This window comes from Artemia sp. Qi Xiang Cuo, chromosome 3, assembly GCF_049724085.1.
Source record: "Artemia sp. Qi Xiang Cuo chromosome 3, ASM4972408v1, whole genome shotgun sequence".
Classification (NCBI taxonomy): Eukaryota; Metazoa; Arthropoda; class Branchiopoda; order Anostraca; family Artemiidae; genus Artemia; species Artemia sp. Qi Xiang Cuo.
Window position 1 is genome coordinate 61,157,109 of NC_142796.1, and position 24,830 is coordinate 61,181,938.

At 37.0% G+C, this 24,830-nt stretch overlaps 1 protein-coding gene across 1 annotated transcript in view; it reads left to right on the forward strand.

The window, feature by feature from the left end:
* Positions 1-24,830, forward strand: part of LOC148954369 (uncharacterized) — an 89,831-nt gene that overhangs the window by 26,206 nt on the left and 38,795 nt on the right. The gene's annotated exons all lie outside the window — the stretch shown is intronic.

Sequence of the window (24,830 nt, forward strand, 5' to 3'; positions counted from 1 at the left end):
AACACCAAGCAATACTTTTCAAAAGGCTTTATTATACTATTTTATAACAAGTTCTTTTCTTAATATTCATCTTAAACCCATTTTACAAGTAGCAGTTCTCACCTTTTTTCACTCCCAACATTACTTTACGACTTTTTGCATACCCCAACACCAAGCAAATACTTTTCAAAAGGGTTTATTATAGATAGATACATAGATAAATAGATATTTATTGCAAAACAAAAGCCTCTTTGGGCCATGGCAAAAACAAACACAGTTGCATATATAGTCAAAACACATGCTAATAGCATATATAACAATAACTAAACATAGCCCATAACAAACAAAAATAAAACAACATAACAATTGCAGCACAAAAGCACACACAATACTAAAAAACTAACTCGCATAATTACACACAATGTCATACACATAATAATAATAATAAAAATAATAATAATCGTGCATTCAAAAGCCTTTATACAGGGCCATATACACTATACATCAAATAAAACAGGAAAACAAAAGTAAAACTCCCTTCAGCAATCTTTTTCCAAACCATAACAAATCTTCTTCACAATAATTCCTTTCTTATCCTTAGTGCCTGATCCACAAATCTACATAATCTACACAAAAGGCTAGGTACCGTCAGAGACAACATGCCCTGAAGTGAAAAATTACAATTCCCCAAAATACCCTCCCTCAAATCAGTGAGCCCCTGGCACCGGCACAGAAAATAGTCCAGATTTTCCTCTTCAATATTACAAATGCGACACGTGTACCTAGACGCCGGGAACCCCTTACCTCTCTCAAATACTTTACTCCTCCATCTTAAAGGCAAATAGTTGGCCCGCAGCTGCAACCAGTATGACAAATACTTACTTGGCAAATTAAATTTAAAGGAAATCTATGGGCCAAACACCTTTTTCACTTCCTTATGAACACTTAATGTCTCGGATCTCTCAATTTCATTCCCCCATGTCTGTATCTCCTGATCTTCTAATCTTTGTTTAACTATTCCTATTATATCAATCAGAGCATTAGTGGGGCCTCTACCATCATTCCATATATATGACAATCCTAATCTGTCTAATAAGGATTTAACCCAAAACGGTCCCGATCTCTTACGCCCTGAAGCAAGTAGCTCTTCATAGGCCTCTCTAATAAGTTTATCTCGTGGTACCTGCACTAACTTCATCCAAAATCTAACTACCTGAACTAGCCTATGTTTACGGAGCGAAAAAAGCCCTAGCTCCCTTTTCAAAAACTGGGTATGCGTAGCTCTATGGAGGCCGAAAAGCCTTTTGTAATAACTTACCTGAAGGGTGACCAGCTGTTCTGCCGCTTCCATCCCCCATAATTCCCCACCATAATGAATAACTGGCATAATCTTCGTTAAAAATATTCTCCTATGCGTTGCTAGACTTTTAATACCCATAACTGTACTATTCCAAAAACCGTCGATATAGCCGCTTTCCCCCTTTTTACTGACTCTTTAATATGGGCACACCAACTACTATTATTTTGAAATACAAAACCTAAATATTTTGAATTTTCAAGTATCTTTATTTCATCTCCTTTAAACATAAACTTACCATTACTTTCATTGTCATTTCTTTTACCAAGAATAACTATTTCTGTCTTCTTAACATTAAGTTGGAGCTTCTTCAGATCTAAGTAATCTGCAGCAAGATCTAACAAAATCTATAATTCCTGGGCAGACTTAGCTACAAGAACGCTATCATCAGCGAAAAAAAAAACCGAAAATAATCTTGAGCCAAGACCCTTAGTCGGAGCCCACTTTCTTTCAAAAAACTCAGCTAAATCATATACAAATATAGAATACAAACGGGGGGAAAGAGCACTACCTTACTTTACCCCTTTACGGTTTCTATATACTTCGGAAAAACCCTGATCTATTACCTTTACTACCGCCTTAGTTCCGCAATATATGCTAGTAACTAACCCCACAAAAATACTAGGTAATCCTATACTTCTAAGAATATCTACCAAAAGCACCCTCTCAACATTATCAAAAGCTTTTCTTAGGTCTAAAAAAGCTGCATATAGATGGCTATTCCCTGTTCCATACTTATCGACTAAAGCTCTAAGCACAAATGCCCTATCTGCTGTACTATAACCTTTCCTAAATCCTCCTTGCTCTTCATTTATAATCTTCTTTTTATCTAACCACCTATGTAGCCTCCTATCTAAAATTTTCTCTAACACTTTACTAAAAACTGGTGCTAGAGCTATGGGCCTATAATTATCATTGGAGCTAGGGTCCCCCTTCTTAAAAAGCGGTATAACAACTGAAGTCTTCCATAATTCTGGCCATTTACCTGTAGATACAATACTATTAAATGCTATAACTAATATCGACAAAAACACCGACAAATATTTCTTAACCACCCAGGCTGGTATCCCATCTAAACCTGGTGCTGAACCTCCTTTCATCTTACTAACTACTTCACTAACCTCATCTCTTGTTACTTCCCCTACTAATTCATAATCATTCTCCTGCAGCAGGAAAATACTTTCACCTGAACATGACGACTGACTATCCTCTTCTAGCCCTTCACAATCTCTTTCTAAATTCACAAAATAACCAGGCCAAGACTCCGGTGAAGAAGTTCGACCTGAAATATTAGCTCTTTCCTTTCTCATTCTACTCCAAAATTCTTTAACATTCCCTAGTGTAAAATCCTCCATCATCTTTTTCCTTTCTAAACTATCCCGTTCCCGACTTTTCCTCTTCAGCAATTTCTTATATTCCCTATTCTTAACTCTATAAAAATTCAACGCTTCTAACCACAATTCTTCGTCCTGGCACTGCCTAACAATTTCTAATTCTGTTTCTACCTCCTGCTTTAACCTTCTACATTCCTAATCATAATATCCTTTATCTCCTGATTTAACTTTCCTCTCTACCGCTTTACTAGACCACTGGTGCACAAACTCATATAACTCGGCAAGGACTCCCTCAGCACCGCAATCTAGATTTCTAATCTCCTCTAATCTATCCATTACTTCCGGTCTCGCTATTATCTCATTCATATTATCAATTTCTTTATTATTCCAATCTCTTTTTAACGGTTTTCGAACTCTAACCTTCTCCTGACCGACTGTCTCATACCTCTTTACAATACCGCTCCTCTTACCTTCAACCTCTATACCCAACTCTAACTTAACTGGCCAGTGGTCTGAACCAACTGACTGAAGTACCTCAACGTCAACTGATTGAGCTGCAAGCCCACTGTCAACCAACACAAAATCTATCAGACTCGGACGAGCTCCCGAAATACAGGTAAACTCTCCTACTCCCCCATCAGTTCCAAATCTCCCATTCCCAATTATTAGACGATTCTCCGAGCAGAGCTCCAAGAGCCTTCTCCCCCAACAATTCACCCTCCTATCCATATCTCTGCTACTTCTAGGCATTCCACACTCAGATGGAACCAAGTCTGGCACTTCTCGGAACGAGACACTCTCCATTTCTAATACAGCACCCGTATAAGCGTTAAAATCCCCCATAACAACAAAAACAACCTCTGTAAAATCCCTTCTTAGTCTACTTAACTCTTCAGCTAACACATCCTATGTTTCCTCTCTATTATAGGAACTATTCTGAGGTGCTATGTATAAGGATCCTAAAATCATCCATGTGTTTCTTACCAATTCCAATCGTAACCAAAGAATTTTCTCTGAATTAATAGCGATTCTAGGATAACTTCGGAAACAAGCTTTACTTCGTAACACGGTTATCCCTCCATTGTAGCGCATGCGTTCAGCTGGCTTTCGCGCAACATACTCAACACTAAAACCGTCGAATATCGGAGGGTCACTTGCGCTATGCCATGTTTCAACTAACCCTATAATATCGATTGACTTTAAATCTTCACAAATCTGTTTGAGTAGAATACTAATAATGAATTCTATGGAAGCTATAGCCACTATTCTTTTCTTCCTTATTGGTTTAATATCATGAAGAAGGTTTAACGGTGATTCCGAAGATATGATACTTTGGATTCTATGGAAGCTCTACACCTTTTCAAAGAGAGTGAGAATCCCCTCGCAATGTCGTCTGGATTCGCGGCCTTTACGTTCCTTCCGGTTTTTCTGGTAGGTAATTCTATTCTACAGGGCATTACGCCCTTTCAAATGAGATTTACGCAATTTCAAAGTTCAATGTCTTTTTTTTAGTGATAAATCAAAACCAGCATGTCTTGTTTCGCTGTTATGCAATTATTTTTTGTATATATTCAGGTTTCAAATTAGATTCTTCATCAGTTTTGAATAGTTTATTCAACTTAACACTACTGCCATTTTTTGCGAACATTTACATAGAAAAAATGGATAATTCTAAGCAATTTCTGGTGAGTAAAATTTTCTCATTATTATAATAAAAAGAAATTGTCTTGTCATTAAGTTAAGGAAGAAATTCTTTCCTTACACTAGAACTAAGGGTACTTATGCACTTAGAAGCCTATTGTTTAGGATCTGAAACCTCTACATAGTTCTCTTATAGGCTAAAATTTACGGTGCAATTTTTATTAAGATCAGTGGGCCTTTTTAGAGATGTTTTTGAAAAAAGTGCTTAGCTTTCGATCGGTAATTTGGGATTAGAATAAAATGTTGATTCTTTTAATGTATTAATTGTTACAAAAGCTTCCTTTTTAGAGTTTCGGTTACTATTAACCTGATTTATTCCTTACTTATAGTTCGTTACCATGTACTGCTGGAAAATGTATTCCAGTGATATTTTAGATAATAGTAGCCTAATGGTGCTTTTAGTCTTTAGAAGAAGAACCAAAACAATTTAGAATCTATGCTGCTTACCTTAGTTTAAGAGCTGAAAATCATTCTAAAAAATCTAAATTTTTAACAATGAGTATTTTATTTTGATAATAAAGGAAAATATAAATATTTATTTAATTGAAAAAAAAAAAAAAAACTCAAGTAAGGTTTCGTAAAATTTCGTGGCAAACCCAGTTTTTGTCGAATTAAGATTCAGTTGCTCAAAAAAGTAATTGAAAACCCCTGATTTTGAAATAAATATTTTTTTTACACTAATTTAGATGCCTAACATAAACTGAATTATTTTCCAAACTCAAAATGAATTTTTTTTACATGATAAATTTTGCCTTTTTTTTTCAAGGAAGCGGATATGTACAATAACCCCCCTTCTGAAAAGAAAGCAAGATATAGCGAAGGTGTATTATTGCAAGCTGCAAGACCATCAATTATCAAATATGCCGGTAGAATTACACACGATGTGGACCATCCAACGATCACCCAACTTATAGTGACAGAGCCCTCTAGCCTCAGTGTTAGCTCCACGCAAGCTGGGAGGAAGTTGAAGAGAGAATAGACTGCTTCTCATAGTGCCTCAGCTTAGCCTACTGTAAATCGTGAGATTGACTCTATTCCTGTTTTGCCATGCAGTTCAGATTTAGAAACCCAGTCAGAATTTGTAAGTATATACATAATTTTTTCTATCCCTATTTTCAAAAATAAGGTAAATTTTCTCAGGCGCATAGCTTTTGATGAGTAAAACTTAAAATTTGCTTCTAAACTATTTCATTTTCTTTCATTAACCAAATTAGTGGTATATAAAGGAATGCTTATCACGCATTTCTATAAAAAAAAAACCTTACCTTTTAACTTCTAACCAAGACGAATTATATTGAAATAATCCCAATATTCATTTAAAAAAAAAAAAAAAATTTTTAAAAAAAAAAAAAAAAACGATTTTAAATTTAACAGTTTGCAAACATTATTAAAATGGCATTATTGCGCGCATCCGCTCCGTATCATATATCCCAACGCTAAATTTGAATTTTTAATCCATCTGACAGGTATAATTCGAATTTTAAGTGCTCCTTGCAAAGTGGGCTTTAAATAACAGGATGTCTATCTTGGATAAGCAATTAACACAGGAAAAAAGGTTTTTAGTAATCTCCAATTATGTCTTCCCAGTGTTGTCAAGAAACATTATTTGGGGCGAACTCATTTCATTGAAACACTTAGGTGTTTTCGAGAAAGAATTTGAGACTGTTCTATTTGAACAGTGTTGTGAAGTCCGATACCCCCAACTCGAAAGGGTATCGATCCTCCTACCTCGAAGGAAGCTCCCGGTTCCCAAGGGTTCTCCCAGGGGGAGGGGGGGGGGGAAAGAGCTGTAGGAGGCGCTGCATGAAGTGCCGCGGGCCCAAGAAGTGCCGCAGGGATGCGCCGCGGGCCCGAGAAGCGCCGCAGGGATGCGCCGCGGGCCAGGAAAGCGCCGCAGGATGCACCGCAGGATTTGCCGCGGGGATGCGCCGCAAAAAAAAAATGATTATTTTACATAAAAAATAAAACTTTTTTTTCTACAGATTAAAAATATAGCACCACCAGCGACACCATTGAGTGATGAATCAAGTATATTTACAGAACCAATTCTGTCACCACCAGCAGAGTTCAGGGATGAACCTACACTACTTATAGAGAATTTGGAGTGGCATAGAGGGTTCCTTAATAATGTTTTTGGGGAAATGGCCAGCCTGGAGGACTTAACTTGCGATATTGAAATCCTTGAGGACCCAGAGTGGGCAGATAGTTTTACGCGTGAACATTTAGGTGATGCTACGATTACATTTGATTTAGATCCTCATAACAAAAGTCTTTCGTCGGAAAGTAGGGGCTTGTTTAACCAGTATGTTCCAAGCAAAATTGAGCACGTGCAGGGGGCTCTTATGCCAAATCCCCCAATCGAATTGAACAGACTAGGAATGTTATTAATGAAAATTCCATTTCACCCTCCTTCACCATTCCCCTGCATGGTATAGATAGTAGTAGTAGTAGTAATACAACAGTAGCTCATTTTTCTGGGGACATTTTTAACAGCAACTTTACTATTAGTGAATTGAGTCCTGAACAAACAGGGACAGGACATGAAAAAAGTGCTACGTCCCTGGAATTACCTGATTTTTATTTGTTAGAATCTGCTCTAAGCCATTTGCAAACATACAGGGTAGATTTTAGCCTTCCCGATTAAAACGCGAGCATTATTTTAAATGACCCTGTGAAAGTTCTCCATAGCTATATCGACAGAATTCGAGCACTTGTTGAGGTTCAGATCCAGAATTGGGGAGGTCGAGGGGGAATTAAAGCATCGGTGAATCAAAAAGTTTATTTATAAAAGGGGACATCTGGGGACGTTTTTTATTTTCATTTTTCGACAGGCAACCAGACTTTCTACCCAGATCTAAACGATTTCGAAGACAACTTTTTCAACTGGGTGAATAAACTAATTTCAACTTTGGATACATTTAATGAGAGGGGGAGTGGGTCCACCATTTTATACATTGAACGCAGGGATCTGAATCTCAGTAGATTTAAAAAATCTTTATTTGAATGGGAGTGGGGGTTACTCGACGAATAAAATGCCACCCAGATTTGTCGGCTACCAAAGGAGTTCAGGGTTTCAATTTTGAAACGGGACTACAATGTTTTAAATATGCGTTTTTAGCGGCGGCCCATAAAACAATAAAAAATGATTCAACAATGGAAAATCTCGACAAACTTGCTCGCAACGGTGGGGAAATTTTCCCTAAAGTAATTTTTTATTGTTTTGTGGTAAAGTATCAAGTTTCCTTTAAAGAAATACGAATATTCGAAAACGAAAATTAAAATCATAGGGGGGGGGGGTTTGTTCTCCAGTACGACACAGAATTTGTAGATGGGGGGAAAAAACCGAATAAAAAAGGGGTTTTGTATTCAGTGAGGACACCGATGGTGGAAAATGTTAAAAAAAATTTTATGGGTTATTTACGAACCCCCCAAAGATGTAAATTCTTATGGTCATTTTTTCCCCGTTACGGCAATAAGTCGACTCCTATGTCAAGGCGTTCAGAAAGAAGAACGTTTCTATTGCCCCATGTGCCTTTCCCCATTTAGATCTGAGCAAACATTCTCAGATCACATGGGGCATTGCAAAATTCATGGAAATCAGAGAATTGAAATGCCGGCAGAAGGCAAAGACACTTTACAGTTTAAAATTTTTATAAAGCCTCTTCTGTAATCTGATAAAATGTCTTTAGATTCTGAAACAAGACTGGTTGAGGTATCGAGCCCATCAAGGCCAAATATAGTCAAGGAACACAAACTAGTTGCGTGTTCCTATGCGCACGCCCGTCGCGACGCCAACAATAAAATGCAATTGGAAGAGTTTTTTTACTATGGACGAGGAGGGTAGTATGGAAAAGTTATTGATTTCTTTAATAAAAACGGCAAACAAGGCAATTTCACGATTACGTCATACCAATTATCCAATGACATTGTTGGATAAAGAGCAACTGGGGCTAGAAAAAGGGGACAATTTTCTGGGTTTGTAGGGGTGCCCTTGCCCTAAAAGACGCGGTATAGGACCACAATCACCTTATTGACCCTAATTCAACGGGAAAAAGTAACTTTCGTGGGTGGGTTCACACTTCGTTTAATTTAAAAATTAAACAACAACTTTTTCTCCCTATTTTGATACATAACTCTAAAGATTAGCTAAAGTCTATTACAACAATGTTGGTACATCTACAAGGAAATTGACCAGTGATGAGGATGACGTGGTGATGGACAGCTTTACGTAAAAAATCAAGAATAAATCAGCAAGAAAGTTGCTTGTTTTTGACTTTATGTGGACATTTGTTGAAGCCGGCGTTGAGTACACGAATAAAATTTGCTTTTTAGATTCATACAGTTTTTTCCCCAAATCACTAAGCGATTTAATTCAAGTGCAGAAAAACGATGACGGCTGCAATGCTTTCCCTCTTCTCAAGCAACAATTTCCAAATGATTTATATGATTTGTAAACGCTCAAGGGCATCTATCTTTATGATTATTATTGTTTCATATCGAGATTCACCGAGGAGACTATTCCTTGTATTGAATCGTTTTACGACAGTCTTCACGATCGTAGTTGCACCCCCGAGGAATACAGTTTTGCTAAAAAAGTTTGGGCAGAGAGCGGGTGTAAAAATGGGTTTCACTATTGCAAGCTGTATTTGTCGAGTGACGTGTTAACCCTGTTAGACATTATGTGTAAAAATACGGATAAAATCTATGAGGAATTTAATCTTGATTTGGGTTATTATTTTTCTTTGCCTCATGTAGTGATGGACCTCATCCTGAAAATTAGTGGGAAAAAAATTGGGCTAATCACCGACATTGATCAGCATCTGTTCGTCGAGAGGTCAATGAGGAGGGGTTTTGTTTTTCACGGGGACCGTATCTTGGAAACCGATCCAACAGGAGAGAAGACGGGGACAAAATCGAATGCAGTTTTCCACGATATAAATTTTCTCTACCCCTCAGCCATTTCCCATTACGCACTACCTTGCGGCAATTATAAATGGTTCAATGACCCTCAAGCTCCCCATGTCTCCAAAATTAACAGTGCTGAGGAGAATGGACCGGTTGGATGGTTTTTTGAAACTGATGGAGAGATACCAGTCGAGCTTCACGATTCAGTAAAGGATTTTGTTTTCCCATGTATCATTAGATCTGTGAATAAGTACTCATCGAGTCCTCGCAATTGGCGTTTAGTCGAGGTGGACGGAGTGCAGTGGGTGCCTTCAAAACAAAAACTTATTGTCGACCGTCTGCCGAAAAAAAACATAGTTGTGCATAATGTATCGTTTAAATGGATTTGTAATAATGTTTTAAACTTCACAAAGGTTCACCGAGCACTAGAGTTTAGTCAAAAACCATATTTGAAAAAATTTGTTGACACTTTTTTCGGCATACGTTCTGCAGCAGAAACGAAAGCCAAAAAATAAATTTATAAACTCATTTTGAATTCGGCTTTCGGCCAAATGTGTGAGAGTGTACGTAATAGGAATTGTTGTGACGTTGTGACTAATCCAGAACAATGTGATCGAATTATGGCTGATCCCAATTACACTTCCTTTACAATCATTGGCTCGGGCATGATACTTTTGAATAGGAAAAAAAGACGCATTGTCTTGAATAAAAGTATTGCTGCAGGCAGTGCTATCTTGGAGATCTCAAAAAAGCTCAAGTTGGAATTCTACTACAATGTGGCTACGGTACGGTGGCCGGAAAAGGGGCAAGTAGAGGTCTGCTACGGGGACACGGATTCTCTACTGCTCAAAGTAAAAACACCAAATCTAATTGATGATTTGGCGCACGGTGAAATTATCAGTTCACGGATGGACTACCCCATTTGGTGGGATGGTATTTACCCTGAGATTTTAAACCATCGGGCGCCCAATAAGATTTTATTTTTTAAATCTTACACCGTAAGCGACTTGATTTCCCGTGGTATGTTTGTAGGTCCGAAGGTGTACTTTATACAGACATACGACGAGGAAATCAAGAAACGTTGCAAAGGAGTACCCACGCGCTATGTGGACAAGAATTTCGACATGAACATTTATAGGAATTGTATTTTCAACAATACAATTCCTATAAATGTTCATGTCGAAATTCTTGTCCACATAGCGCGTGGGTACTCCTTTTCAACGTTTCTTGATTTCCTCGTCGTATGTCTGTATAAAGTACACCTTCGGACCTACAAAAATACCACGGAAAATCAAGTCGCGTACGGTTTAAGATTTTAAAAATAAAATATGGACTGGCGCCCGACGTTTTAATATCTCGGGGTAAAGACCACCACTCCAAATGGTGTACTCCAACCGTGAACTGATAATTTAACCGTGCGCCAAATCATCAATTAGATTTGGTGTTTTTACTTTGAGCAGTAGAGAATCCGTGTCACCGTAGCAGACCTCTACTTGCCCCTTTTCCGGCCACCGTACCCTAGCAACAGTGTAGTAGAATTCCAACCTGAGCTTTTTTGAGATCTCCAAGATAGCACTGCCTGCAGCAATATTTTTATGCAAGACAATGCGTCTTTTTTTCCTATTCAAAAGTACCATGTCTGGGCCAATGATTGTAAAGGAAGTGTAATTGGGATCGGCAATAATTCGAGCACATTGTTCTGGATTGGTCACAACGTCACAACGAATCATATCGTGAACACTCTCACACATTTTGCCAGAAGCCGAATTCAAAATGAGTTTATAAATTTCTTTTTCGGCCTTCGTCTTTGCTTCAGAACGTTTGCCGACAAAAGTGTCAACAAATATTTTCAAATAAGGTTTTTGACTAAATTCGAGTGCTCGGTGAACTTTTGTGACGTTTAAACCGTTTTTGCACATCCATTTTAACGCTACATTATGTACAACTATGTTTTGTTTCGGCAGACGGTCGGAAATAAGTTTTTGTTTTGAAGGCGCCCAATGCAATCCGTCCACCTCGACTAAACGCCTATTGCGAGGACTCAAAGAGTTCTTAGTCACAAGTCTATTGATACATGGGAAAACAAAATCCTTTACTGAATCGTGAAGCTCGACTGGTATCTCTCCGTCAATTTCAAAAAACTTTCCAACCGGGCCATTCTCCACAACACTGTTATTGTTGGGGAAATGGGGAGCTTGAGGGTCATTGAGCCATTTATAATTCCCGCAAGGCAGTTCATAATGGGACATGGCCGAGGGGTAGAGAGAATTCATATCGAGGAAAACTGCATTCGATTTTGTCCCCGTCTTCTCTCCCGTTGGATCGGTTTCCAAGATACGGTCTCCGTGAAAAACAAACCCCCCCCCAAGTGACATCTTTATGAACAGGTGATGATCAATGTCAGTAATTCTCCGAATTATATAATCACTCATTATTAGTATAAGTGCCATAACTAGATTAGTCGAAGAATAATAATAATCCAAATCAAGATTAAACTACTCATAGATTTTATCTGTATTTTTACACATAATGTCTAACAGGGTTAAAACGTCACTCGACAAATACAGCTTGCAGTAGTCAAACCCATTTTTACACCCTCCCTCTGTCCAAACTTTTTTAGCAAAACTGTATTCCTCGGGGGTGCAACTACGATCGTGAAGACTGTCGTAAAACGATTCAATACAAGGAATAGTCTCTTCGGCGAATCTCGACATGGAACAATAATAATCATAAGGATATATGCCCTTGACCGTTAACAAATCGTATAAATCTTTTGGAAATTGTTGCTTGAGAAGGGGGAAAGCATTGCAGCCGTCATCGTTTTTCTGCACTTGAATTAATTCGATCAATGATTTGGGGAAAAAACTGTAGGAATCTAAAAAGCAAATTTTATTCGTGTACTCAATGCCGGCTTCAACAAATGTCCATATAAATTCCAAAAGAAGTAAATTTTCCGATGATTTAGGCATGATTTTGTGCGTAAAGCTGTCTATCACCCAGGCATCATCCACCGTTCTATTTCTTTGAAGATGTGTCAATACACGTAGCCCAGACTTCAGATCGTAGGTAGAGTTATTTATAAAAACCAGTTGAAAAAGTTGTTGTTTAATTTTTAAATTACACGAATTGTGATCCCACCAACGAAAGGTCCTTTGTCCCATTGAATTGGGGTAAATAAGGGGATTAGTGTCCTTCACCAAGTCTTTTGGGGTAATAGGACCCCTACACACCCAGAAAATTGTTCTCTTTTTCCAATCCCCGCTATTCTTTCCCCAACAATGTTATTTGGTAATTTATGTGACGTTACCGTGAATTTGGTTTGTTCGTCGTTTCTATTACAGAAATCAATTACTTTTCCATACTGCCCTCCTCGTCCATAGTAAAAAAATTGCATTTTATTGTTGGCGTCGCGACGGGCGTGTGCATAGGAACACGCTACTAGTTTGTGTTCCTTGACTATATTTGGCCTTGATGGGTTCGATACCTCAACCAGTCTTGTTTCACAATCCAAAGACACTTTATCAGATTGCAGAAGAGAATTTTGAAAAATTTTAAATTGTAAAGTGTCTTTGCCTTCTGCCGGCATTTCTATTCTTTGATTTCCGTGAATTTTGCAATGCCCCATGTGATCTGAGAATGTTCGCTCAGATCTAAATGAGGAAAGGCACATGGGGCAATAGAAACGTTCTCCTTTCTGAACGCCTTGAGATAGGAGTCGACTTATTGCAGTAACAGGGAAAAAATGACCATAAGAATTTACATCTTTGGGAGGCTGTTAAATAATCCAGACAAAATTTTTTATCATTTTTCACGATTAGTTTCCCCACTGAGTACAACACCCCCTTTTTATTCGGTTTTTCCCCCATTTACGCATTCTGTGTCGAATCAAAGAACAACCACCCCCACCCCAAGAATTTCATTATCGGCCTCAAATATTCGTATGTATTTCAATGAACACGGCTACATTACTTATAAACAGAACAACATTTATTTAGGGACATTTTTACCCACCGTGAAATCCCGTCCTAAGATATTTTTCATTGATGAATCTTCTTTTAATTTTTGATGGGCTTCCGCTAAAGACGCGTACTTAAAGCATTGTAGTCCCGTTTCAAAATTGAAACCCTGAACCCCTTTGGTAGCTGACAAATCTGGGTGGCATTTTATTCGTCGAGCAACCCCCGCTCCCCTTAAAATAAAGATTTTTTTAAATCTACTGAGATTCAGATCCATGCGTTCAATGTATAAAATTGTGGACCCACTCCCCCTCTCATTAAATGTATTCAAAGTTTATATTACTTTATTTACCCATTTTAAAATGTTGTCTTCAAATTCGTTTACATCTGGTTGTAAATTTTGGCTACTTTTAGAAAAATTAAAATAAAAAATGTCTCCGGATGTCCATTTTTTTAAGTAAACCTCTTGATTCCCTGATTCTTTGATTCCCCCCTCGAACTCCCCATTTTTGGATATGAACACCGATAAGTGCTCGAATTCTGTCGATATAGCTATGGAGAACTTTCACAGGGTCATTTAAAATAATGCTCGCGTTTTCATCGGGAGGGCTAAAATCTACCCTTTATGTTTGCAAATGGCTTAGAGCAGATTCTAACAAATAAAAATCAGGTAATTACGGGGACATTGTACTTTTTTCATGTCCTGTCCCTGTTTGTTCAGGACTCAATTCACTAAGAGTAAAGTTGCTGTTAAAAATGTCCCCAGAAAAATGAGCTGCTGTTGTATTACTACTACTACTACTATCTATACTATTAAGTGGAATGGTGGAGAAAGGTGACAGGGAATTGTCAATAACACTACTCCCAGTCTGTTCAATTACATTGGGGGGATGTGACATGAGGTTCCCTAGTACGTATTCCAAGGTGTTTGGGGACAATTGATCGAGCCAGCCTGTATTGTCCTCTGATGGAATTTCGTTATGAGGACCCAGTTCAGATTTACTTGTAACATCACTTAAATCTTCACGCATGAAACTATCTTCCCACTCTGGGTCCTCAAGGATTTCAATATCACAAGTTAAGTCCTCCAGGCTGGCCATTTCCCCAAAAACATCATTAAGGAACCCTCTATGCCACTCCAAATTCTCTAGAAGTAGTGTAGGTTCATCCCTGAACTCTGCTGGTGGTGACAGAATTGGTTCTGTAAATACACTTGCTTCATCACTCAATGGTGTCGCTGGTGGTGCTATATTTTTAATCTGTAGAAAAAAAAAGTTTTATTTTTTATGTAAAATAATCTCTTTTTTTTTTCGCGGCACACCCCGCGGCGCATCCCTGCGGCGCATCCTGCGGCGCTTTCCTGGCCCGCGGCGCATCCCTGCGGCGCTTCTCGGGCCCGCGGCGCATCCCTGCGGCGCTTCTCGGGCCCGCGGCGCTTCATGCAGCTCTTTCCCCCCCCCCCCCCAAACCCCAGGGAGAACCCTTGGGAACCGGGAGCTTCCTTCGAGGTAGGAGGATCGATACCCTTTCGAGTTGGGGGTATCGGACTTCACAACACTGTTCAAATAGAACAGTCTCAAATTCTTTCTCGAAAACACTTAAGTATTTCAATGAAATGAGTTCGCCCCAAATAATGTTTCTTGACAACACTGTGAAGACATAATTGGAGATTACTAAAAAACCTTTTTTCCTGTGCTAATTGCTTATTCAAGATCGACATCCTGTTATTTAAAGCCCACTTTGCAAGAAGAACTTGAAATTTGAGTTAGAGATATTAGATGTATTCAAAATTCAAATTTAGTGAGGGCAGATATTATAAGGAGCAGATGCGCGCAATACTGACATTTTAATAATGCTTGCAAAATGTGAAATATAAAATTTTTTTTTTTTTGTTTTTTTTTTCAAATAGTTAGTTTTTGTTTTAAAGGAATATTGGAATTATTGCATTAGAATGCGTCTTGGTTAGAAGTTACAAGGTAAAGTTTTTTTTTTATATAAATGCGTGATAAGCATTCCTTTATATACCGCTAATTTTGTTAATGAAAGAAAATGAAATGTTTTAGAAACAAATTTTAAGTTTTACTCATCAAAAGCTATGCACCTGAGAAAATTTACCTTATTTTTGAAAATGGGGATGGAAAAAATTATGTATATACTTACAAATTCTGACTGGGCTTCTAAATCTGAACTCAATGGCAAAACATGAAGGGGGTCAAGCTCACGATTTTCAGTAGGCTGAGCTGAGGCATTATGAGAAGCAGTCCATTCTCTCTTCAACTTCCTCCCAGCTTGCGTCGAGCTAACACTGGGGTTAGAAGGCTCTGTCACTATAAGCTTGGTGATCGTTGGATGGTTCAGATCGCGTTTAATTATACCGGCATATTTGATAATTGATGGTCTTGCAGCTTGCATTAATATACCTTCGCTATATCTTGCTTTCTTTTCAGAAGGAGGGTTATTACACGTATCCGCTTCCTTGAAAAAAAAAAGGCAAAATTTATAATGTAAAAAAAATTCATTTTGATTTTGGAAAATAATTCATTTTATGTTATGCATATAAAGTAGTGTAAAAAACATCTTGATTTCAAAATCAGGGGTTCTCAATTACTTTTTTGAGCAACTGAATCTTAATTCAACAAAAACTGGGTTTGCCACGAAATTTTACAAAACCTTACTTGAGTCTTTTTTTTTTTCAATTAAATAAATATTTATATTTTCCTTTATTATCAAAATAAAATACTCATTGTTACAAATTTAGATTTTTTAGAATGATTTTCAGCTCTTAAACTAAGGTAAGCATCATAGATTCTAAATTGTTTTTGGTTCTTCTTCTAAAGACTAAAAGCATCATTAGGCTACTATGATCTAAAATATCACTGAAATACATTTTCCAACAGTACATGGTAACGAACTATAAGTAAGGAACATATCAGGTTAATAGTAACCGAAACTCTAAAAAGGAAGCTTTTGTAACAATTAATACATTAAAAGAATCAACATTTTATTCTAATCCCAAATTACCGATCGAAAGCTAAGCACGTTTTTCAAAAACATCCCTAAAATGACCCACTGATCTTGATAAAAATCTCACCGTAAATTTTAGCCTATAAGAGAACTATGTAGAGGTTTCAGCTCCTAAACAATAGGCTTCTAAGTGCATAAGTACCCTTAATTCTAGTTTAAGGAAAGAATTTCTTCCTTAACTTAATGACAAGACAATTTCTTTTTATTATAATAATGAGAAAATTTTACTCACCAGAAATTGCTTAGAATTATCCATTTTCTATGTAAATGTTCACAAAAAAAATGCAGTAGTGTTAAGTTGAATAAACTATTCAAAACTGTTGAAGAATTTAATTTGAAACCTGAATATATACAAAAAATAATTGCATAACAGCGAAACAAGACATGCTGGTTTTGATTTATCACTAAAAAAAAGACATTGAACTTTGAAATTGCGTAAATCTCATTTGAAAGGGCGTAATGCCCTGTAGAATAGAATTACCTACCAGAAAAACCGGAAGGAACGTAAAGGCCGCGAATCCAGACGACATTGCGAGGGGATTCTCACTCTCTTTGAAAAGGTGCAGAGCTTCCACAGAATCGAAACTATCATATCTTCGGAATCACCGTTAAACCTTCTTCATGATATTAAACCAATAAGGAAGAAAAGAGTAGTGGCTATAGCTTCCATAGAATTCATTATTAGTATTCTACTTGTTTCACTTTATTTTTCACACCTTGTACGTTCCAGGTTACTAGACTTATTCGATGTATATGGCCGGGTTTTTCCTAGTCACTCCGTACCTGTTGCTCTTCGGTATTAGCTGCATCAAAATCTGAATCTTCCGGAGTAATGCGGTAATAGTCACGATATCTGTTACTATAGGGGGTACCTCCAAGGGGGCCCCTCGACACATACCGACCTAACTCTATTTGGCCAACCAACCGTGAGCGACATTCGCCTGGAAACATTCCTACTCTTTCCCCTTGACTGTTCTTCAGGACTAATAACTTCCGAAAATTTTCGCGTCTTCTTACCATTACCCTTTAAAGGAGACCTCGCTAAAATAGTGTATTTATGGTAGCTTTTACTGCCAGTAGGTGCGGGGTTATTCACATTAACTTCAACTACTGTTTCCGCATCGCTATCAGACATTGTTGTATCGCTACCCGAATTTACTTCCGCATTCCCTCAAATAACAACTCCGCTGCCCTTATTAATGGCGTCTACATTAGGTGCTCTTGCCTTTTGTACTTTTTGCGTGGTGCGCGGATTCTCCTTTATAACCTTATTCGATAGCTCATCATATTTAAACATAACATTGTTCACATAGAGTTTGACACCCCTGACATAGGCAGAATGACCTTCAGAGAGAGCTTTATTCATTTCTACTCTGAGGTGCTTTCTAGCTTCACGCTGGGCGGGGCTATAGTCGGGTGCAGCAGAAAGTCCATATTCTCGTAAAAGTCGATTTCCCCTTAAAATCATATTTCTTACATCCATCAAATTTAGCTTTAGCACAATAGGACCCGCCTTAAATCAGAAAGAGTCTCTTACGTCACTGTGGATGAGGCAAAAATTGAGAATTACGTCGTTCAAAACCTTCATAATCTCTTCCCTAAGGGTATACGTTTTCGGATCCACCGCTTCAAAGTTGTAGATTATAACATTGCTGCGCCACAACTCATCCTCTAAACGGTCGACTTTTTGCATACCCCAACACCAAGAAATACTTTTCAAAAGACTTTATTATATTATTTCAGACCAAGTTCCTTTCGTAATATTCCTCCTAAACCTGTTTTACAAGTTGAAGTACTCACCTTTTTTCACTCCCACCATTACCTTAAGACTTTTTGCATACCCCAACACCAAGCAATACTTTTCAAAAGTCTTTATTATATTATTTCAGAACAAGATCATTTCTTAATATTCCTTCTACACGCGTTTTACAAGGTGAAGTACTCATCCTTTTTCAATTTCAACAATACTTTAAAACTTTTTGCATACACCAACACCAAGAAATTCTTTTCAAAAGGCATTATTATATTGTTTCAGATCAAATTCTTTTCTTAATTTTCCGCCTAAGCCTGTTTTACAAGTTAAAGTACTCATCTTTTTTTCACTCCCAACATTACTTTACGACTTTTTTTTAATAAAGTTAAGTTTTAGTTTTCTGAAATGAGAACGTCCACCTTTAAAATACATCTGGTTTTATTAATAATATTTGATTTTCTAATAAAGTTGGTTTTAGTTTTCAGAAATAAGAACAACCATGTTTAAAATACATCAGATTTTATTAATAATATTTGATTCTTTTTAATAAAGTTGGATTTTAATTTCCAGAAATAAGAAAATCAACATTTAAAATGCATTTTACTTTATTAATAATATTCGATTTTCTAATAAAGTTTGGCTTTAGCTTTTAAAAATAATAATGTTCACGCTTGAAATACATCTGTTCCTAATAAAACTATTTGATTTTTTAATAAAGTCGGGCTTCAGTTTTCAGAAATAAGAATATCCACGTTTAAAATACATCTGATTATATTAATAATATTTGATTTTTTAATAAAGTTAGGTTTTAGTTTTCAGAAATAAGAACGTCCATGTTTAACATATATCTTTTCTTATTAATAATAATTGATTTTTTAATAAAGTTGGGTTTTAGTTTTCATAAATAAGAACATCCACGTCTAAAATACATCTGATTTTATTAATAATATTTGATTTTCAATAAAGTTGGGTTTTACTTTTCAAGAATAAGAACATCCATGTTTGAAATACATCTCAAGTTCAAGTTCAAGTTCCATTTATTTCCATAAATAACAATAACAAAAACAATATCCCAAAGGGCTCAATGGCCCGTTATTTGGGAAACGACACAGAATAAATGACTAATATTAAAACTTGGCATAAAAAATACTAAACAGTTTTTAACTTATAAATCTATAAGGAAAAGAAGTCAACTCACCGACAGTCCACACGAAACAGCGACCCTCCTATCACCCGACAATAAAAAATAAAACAAAAATGAAAAATTCTCTACATCATTGAGGATCCAACGCCAACAAAAAAACTATACAACAACTATAAACTATTTAATATTTAGCTTTAATAAGAAACTTTTCATCTGTCTTTTAAAGGAGCCAAGTGTTTGTGACTGACGAATCTCAGCAGGAACCAATTTCCAAGCACGTCCCACAGTCACGACCAGACCAAAGTCAGAACGAACCGAGGGAGTAGCCGGAATCATAACATCCTCCCTGTTTCGAACTGCGTAAAAATTTACTTCCCCTACTGACTTAAGTAGTCCAGAAAAACAAAATGGGAGATCTCCGTGGAAGAATTGATATGCCAACGAAGCTAGAGATATAACATAAATATCTCTAATCTTAAGGAGATTAACAGGAGAGTGTGTAGTCGACTGGAGAACTTTTACCGCTTTCTCATGAAGAATATGAACAGGAGCAAGTACAGAAGAAAATGTAGACATCCACACAGACGAACAGTAACATATATAAGGGAAAATGAGAGAGAAATATAATAGACGGAGTATAGGAAAAGGAAATAAACGCTTTAGTTTACGGATGATTCCAAGTCCACGGGAAATTTTCACTCTTATTACTTGAACGTGCAACTTAAACGATAAATTTTCATCCAAAAGAACTCCCAGGAATCGCACATATCGATCCGGGGGGCGACTTATGAAGCGTCTTGGTGTAGGAAGCTCAGTAATTGTGGGGCAGCTCACACCTGTACGGGAAAAAATAAGAAGGTACGACTTTTTTACATTTAAAGCTAGTTGATTTATGTCAAACCAATTGAGTATCTTTTCAGTCATTGCTTGAAGCTTTAGAATAAGGGATGACTCATCCGGAGCTGCAGCACCTAGAGTAGTGTCATCTGCAAATGATACCAGTTCTTCTCGACTATCAGATGTGGACCCCGACATAGCCTGAGAGTAACATTTGTGACACAATCCACAGCAAACATTGGGAATTGGGGTGTTTAGAAGTCGGTAGAGGTCGTTCACATATATCAGGAATAGGGTTGGCCCAAGAATAGAACCTTGGGGTACTCCGTATTCAATTGGAATTTCCTTGTCTGTATCTTCCATGGCAATAGATCTGTCAGTAAGGTATGAAGAGAGCCAAGACAATGCTTCCCCACGCACACCATGATGAGAAAGTTTACCAATGAGAATCTTGTGTGTAAGGCTGTCAAAAGCTTTCTTTACATCAAGAAAAATGGCTGCAGGAATAAGATTAGAGTCTAAAGATTGTCGTATAAACTGAAGAAGTTTATTACAAGCATGTTCTGTAGAGTACTTTGCGCGAAACCCAAACTGATGCTTATGGAAAAAAGATTTAGCTTCAAGAAACCTTACCAGACGTTTGAGCATTGGCCTTTCAAATATCTTAGAGAACACTGACAAAAGAGATATCGGCCTATAATTCCTAGGATCTTCACGGTCACCTCCTTTAAAGAGAGCTATCACACGCGACAATTTAAGACGTTGAAGAAATACTCCTTGTTGAAATGACCTATTAATCAAATGGCAAAGTGGGGTGATAATCGACGGAAGGATATGTTTAAATACTTTAGCAGAAATTTTGTCAAAACCTGTTGAAGAATTCTTTAAGGACAAAACAATATTTGTAATTTCCTGCACTGTAACGTCCTCAAGAGCCATTGATTTCAAGCACGGGGGGCCTAGGAACTGCTTCCAAGTCTGAGACACCGAGCAGTGAGAAACACTATTAGCAGTTGATTTCCCTATCTCCGCGAAGAATTTGTTCATATGATGTCGTACATGGCTTTTTTCTGTGATCAATTGACCATCTACAATAAGAGACTTAGAGTGACCTTCTAGTTTTTTCGATGGCCGACTAAATTCCTTAATTACGTCCCACGTCTTCTTTATATTTCTACCGCAATCATCAAATCTCTTAGTATAATACACTGTTTTTGTTCTCCGAATAATTGATTTCAGCATATTACGGTACAACTTAAATGCTTCTAATTTAGCATCACTTGGTCTGTTTTTGTACTCTTTCCAAAGGTTCTGCTTTCTATTTATTGACTTGAGGACTCCCGGTGTTAGCCAGGGAGCTATGGGTGTTGATCTTCTTGATCGAGGATTCCTTAAAGGAGCATTTAGACAATAAGCCGTGAATTTTTCCTTAACAGTGTCATAAAACTGGCCAAATATATCGTTATAATTGCCCAAATTAATATTTTCTGGTAATGAAAAGTCCCATGAAGATGAACTCAGATCTTCTTTCAGTTTATCCAGCTCCACTGGTGAGCAACATAATCTCGGTGTATCTTGGGGGACTAATCTTTGTGGATTTTGGAGGATTGGAAACAAGGCTGCAACTGGCAAATGGTCGGAAGTATCAGAAAGCAGTACTTCGTTCTTAATGGAGTGTAGTGATGAAAAAATATTGTCAATTAATGTTGCTGTCTGGTTAGAAATCCTTGTCGGTATGTTTATACAAGGAGCTAATCCATACGAAATTAGTAAAGACAAAAGATCAGAAGCCTGTCTAGATGTCGGATCCGCAAGGTCGAGGTTAAAGTCGCCCATTAATACAACTTCGGATTTTTCAGAAAAAACTTTTCCAAGAACATCTTCTAATGTTTCCATAAATTGGGTTATGGACCCACTTGGAGAACGATATACTTCGCCTATTATTATCCTGTCCTTAGCGTTGATTGGGACTTCTATAAAAAGTGACTCAAATACCTTTTCATTATTTGTACATAAATCCTGTCTTAGTACAGCATGAAAATTATTTCGGATGTAAAATCCGAGTCCACCTTTTTGGGCCGTCTTGCGGTTAAGAAATATCGACATATAACCGGGAATATCCAAAAGCACCTGATTTTTTCGCTCAAAAATGTTTCACAGAGACCGATAATTGCAGGGCACGAATTCCTACATAATAATTGAATATCATCAAACGAGCAATTTAGGCCCTGAACGTTTAGATGCACAACCGGGAGTGCATCAACCCACCGAGCTCCGGAGTCCCAAAATCTCAGCTCCTCCACAAACACACTATCAATAATATTCTCAAAATTTTCATAAAAATTCATATTGGGGGCTTTACCACCCGGATTATTTATAATTTCATTAAAATTAACTCTCCCACATTCATAATCATTTAATTTCCCTAGTGTTATGTTAGCGTTAATCCCCAATAGAGAATTAGTATCAACCATAATTACCTACCCATGCAGGTGACAGAGAGCCATGCTGTAGTCGCGTGAACACCAGTGACGTCAACCTCTTAATCCTAATTAAAAAGGATATTAAATGAAATTTATTATTTTGCTCTGAAACAAAAAAAAATAACAAGTAAAATAGCACAGGAAGGTGTAAATACTGAGGGTAAAGAAACACAAATAAAAGGGAAAAATACAAAAAGACAAATAACATTAACGAACAGCACATTTTTTGAAGATATAATATATTAAGCGGAAGCGAGCACTCACTAATAATCATGCGTCAGAATCGAAATCAGAATTGACCGAGGGGAAAACTAGGGTAAGTGGGTCGTAGCATGCGTCATCAACCTTGATCCAGTTAGAACTAGAAGTCTTTTTAGATTCTAGCCACAACCTAGTCCCCTTTTGAACCACTTTAGTATGAGACACTTTATCGGAGGCAACTTTACAATTTCTTAAATTATAACCCGTACTCAAAAGTTCTTTCCGACGTTTAGCCAGCTCGAATGGAAGGTCAATACTGACGCTTTTCCCCGTATTTCTTAGATTACCAACACAAGCCATAATATTGTCCTTATGTCGAAGATTTAGAACAGATACAAGAATAGGGTCCGATGCCGGATGTGACTTTTGATTCCTGGGACTTTTAGCCTTACTTCTAAGTCTATAGATGGCCGTGAACTTAATATCCCTGTAGTTCCGTACCGACATTTCTGACAAAAAATCATTAACGGTTTCTTCAATATTTTCATTTTCCTTGTTAGGAATTCCATGGATAAGAAGATTCTTGCGTTTAACATACAATTCAGTTCTTAAAACCTGGTTTTTAACTGCCACAAGAGCAGATTTCAAGCCAGTGTTCTCTTGTTTCAACGCTGCATTCTCCGTACGAAGATTTTCTACCAGTTGTTTTAAGTTGTCCATACGTTCATCAAAATACTTTTTCGTGAGAGACATCGCTAATTATATTGTATCGGTAATTAATATATCGCTAAATATACAGTACGCTCGCTTCTTTCCTCAACTCATCAAAATGACATTTCAAGAAAACTTACGAGCGTGGGCCCCTTTCTTCTAAAATCCAAATATAAGGGGCCCCAGAATCAACAGTGCAATAATTGAAATAAAACAGGATATCACAGTTGAGAACTATCACGAAGTAAACGTAAACGTAAACGAAGTAAACCATCTATCTATCAATTCCATCTATTCTCGATAACCAACCACAGAGTACTACGTGGGAGGCTGCATAAAAAATTTCCAAAAACCATATTTCTCTGGAAATGATACATATCCACCATCATGAATGTTGAATCATTTTGGTATTCCAAAGAAATTTAATCTCTCACTGTTATTACCACGTACGCATACATTTCCAATTTGAGCCCCACTATCACTTGTTTCATATTTCAAATATTTGTCTTTGTCAGCAATCAACGCAACAGATAACTTTATCATGTGCACATACTTTCTTGGAATATTTCATCTTCTTTTAAAAAAATATGATGCAAGCGTTTATCCTACCATTGTACAATTGATATTGATCAAAACATACAATAAACCATCTATTCTCTATGACCAACCACAGAGTACTACATGGGAGGCTACATATAAAAATTCCAAAACCCATATTCACAAGTTCCAAATAAATTCACTTGTAACATTTTTCAAATACAAAATGAAAGTGGTATACATATAATACTAGTGATTTTTCTGTTTTGGAAAAACCATAATTGTAATGATGTTTTTTATTTATTTTTTTTTAAACTTTTCTATTTATTTTTTTTATTTTTTGTAATTCAATGATAATGAAATTCTATTCTCGAAGCCTTTTAATATACTATAATTAGAATTGCCGCTTTATATTCACTTAATGTAGAATTCCTATAAATATGTAAACCGGATTCATTCAGCCCCCCCCCCCCAAAAAAAACAAATAATATTCATATAATTCTCATTGGACTTACCTTAGTAATCGTAACCACACAAGAATTATGCAAATTATGTAAGCATTGGATACCTGTCTGTAAGTAGGTCAATGACCCAAATTGAATATAGTAGCTTTAGTGCCGAAATAAGGATGTATTCATGGAACCCATCTTTAGCATACTACTTATGTATATCAGGGAATTGACCCTTCCTTAATACCTTGCTGTTTAAGCTAAAGTTTTTATATAACTTAAAAAAACACTTATTATTCTAACTAAACGGTCCTTGCGTTTCAGGAGTTATCCTTAAATAATTGGAACAAAAGTCAAACTTTAGCATAAACAGCGAGGTATTAAGGAGGGGGCAATAACCTCATATACGTAACAATTTCTGTTAATTTTAAGTTTTCATGTTGCTCCTTATTTTCAGTT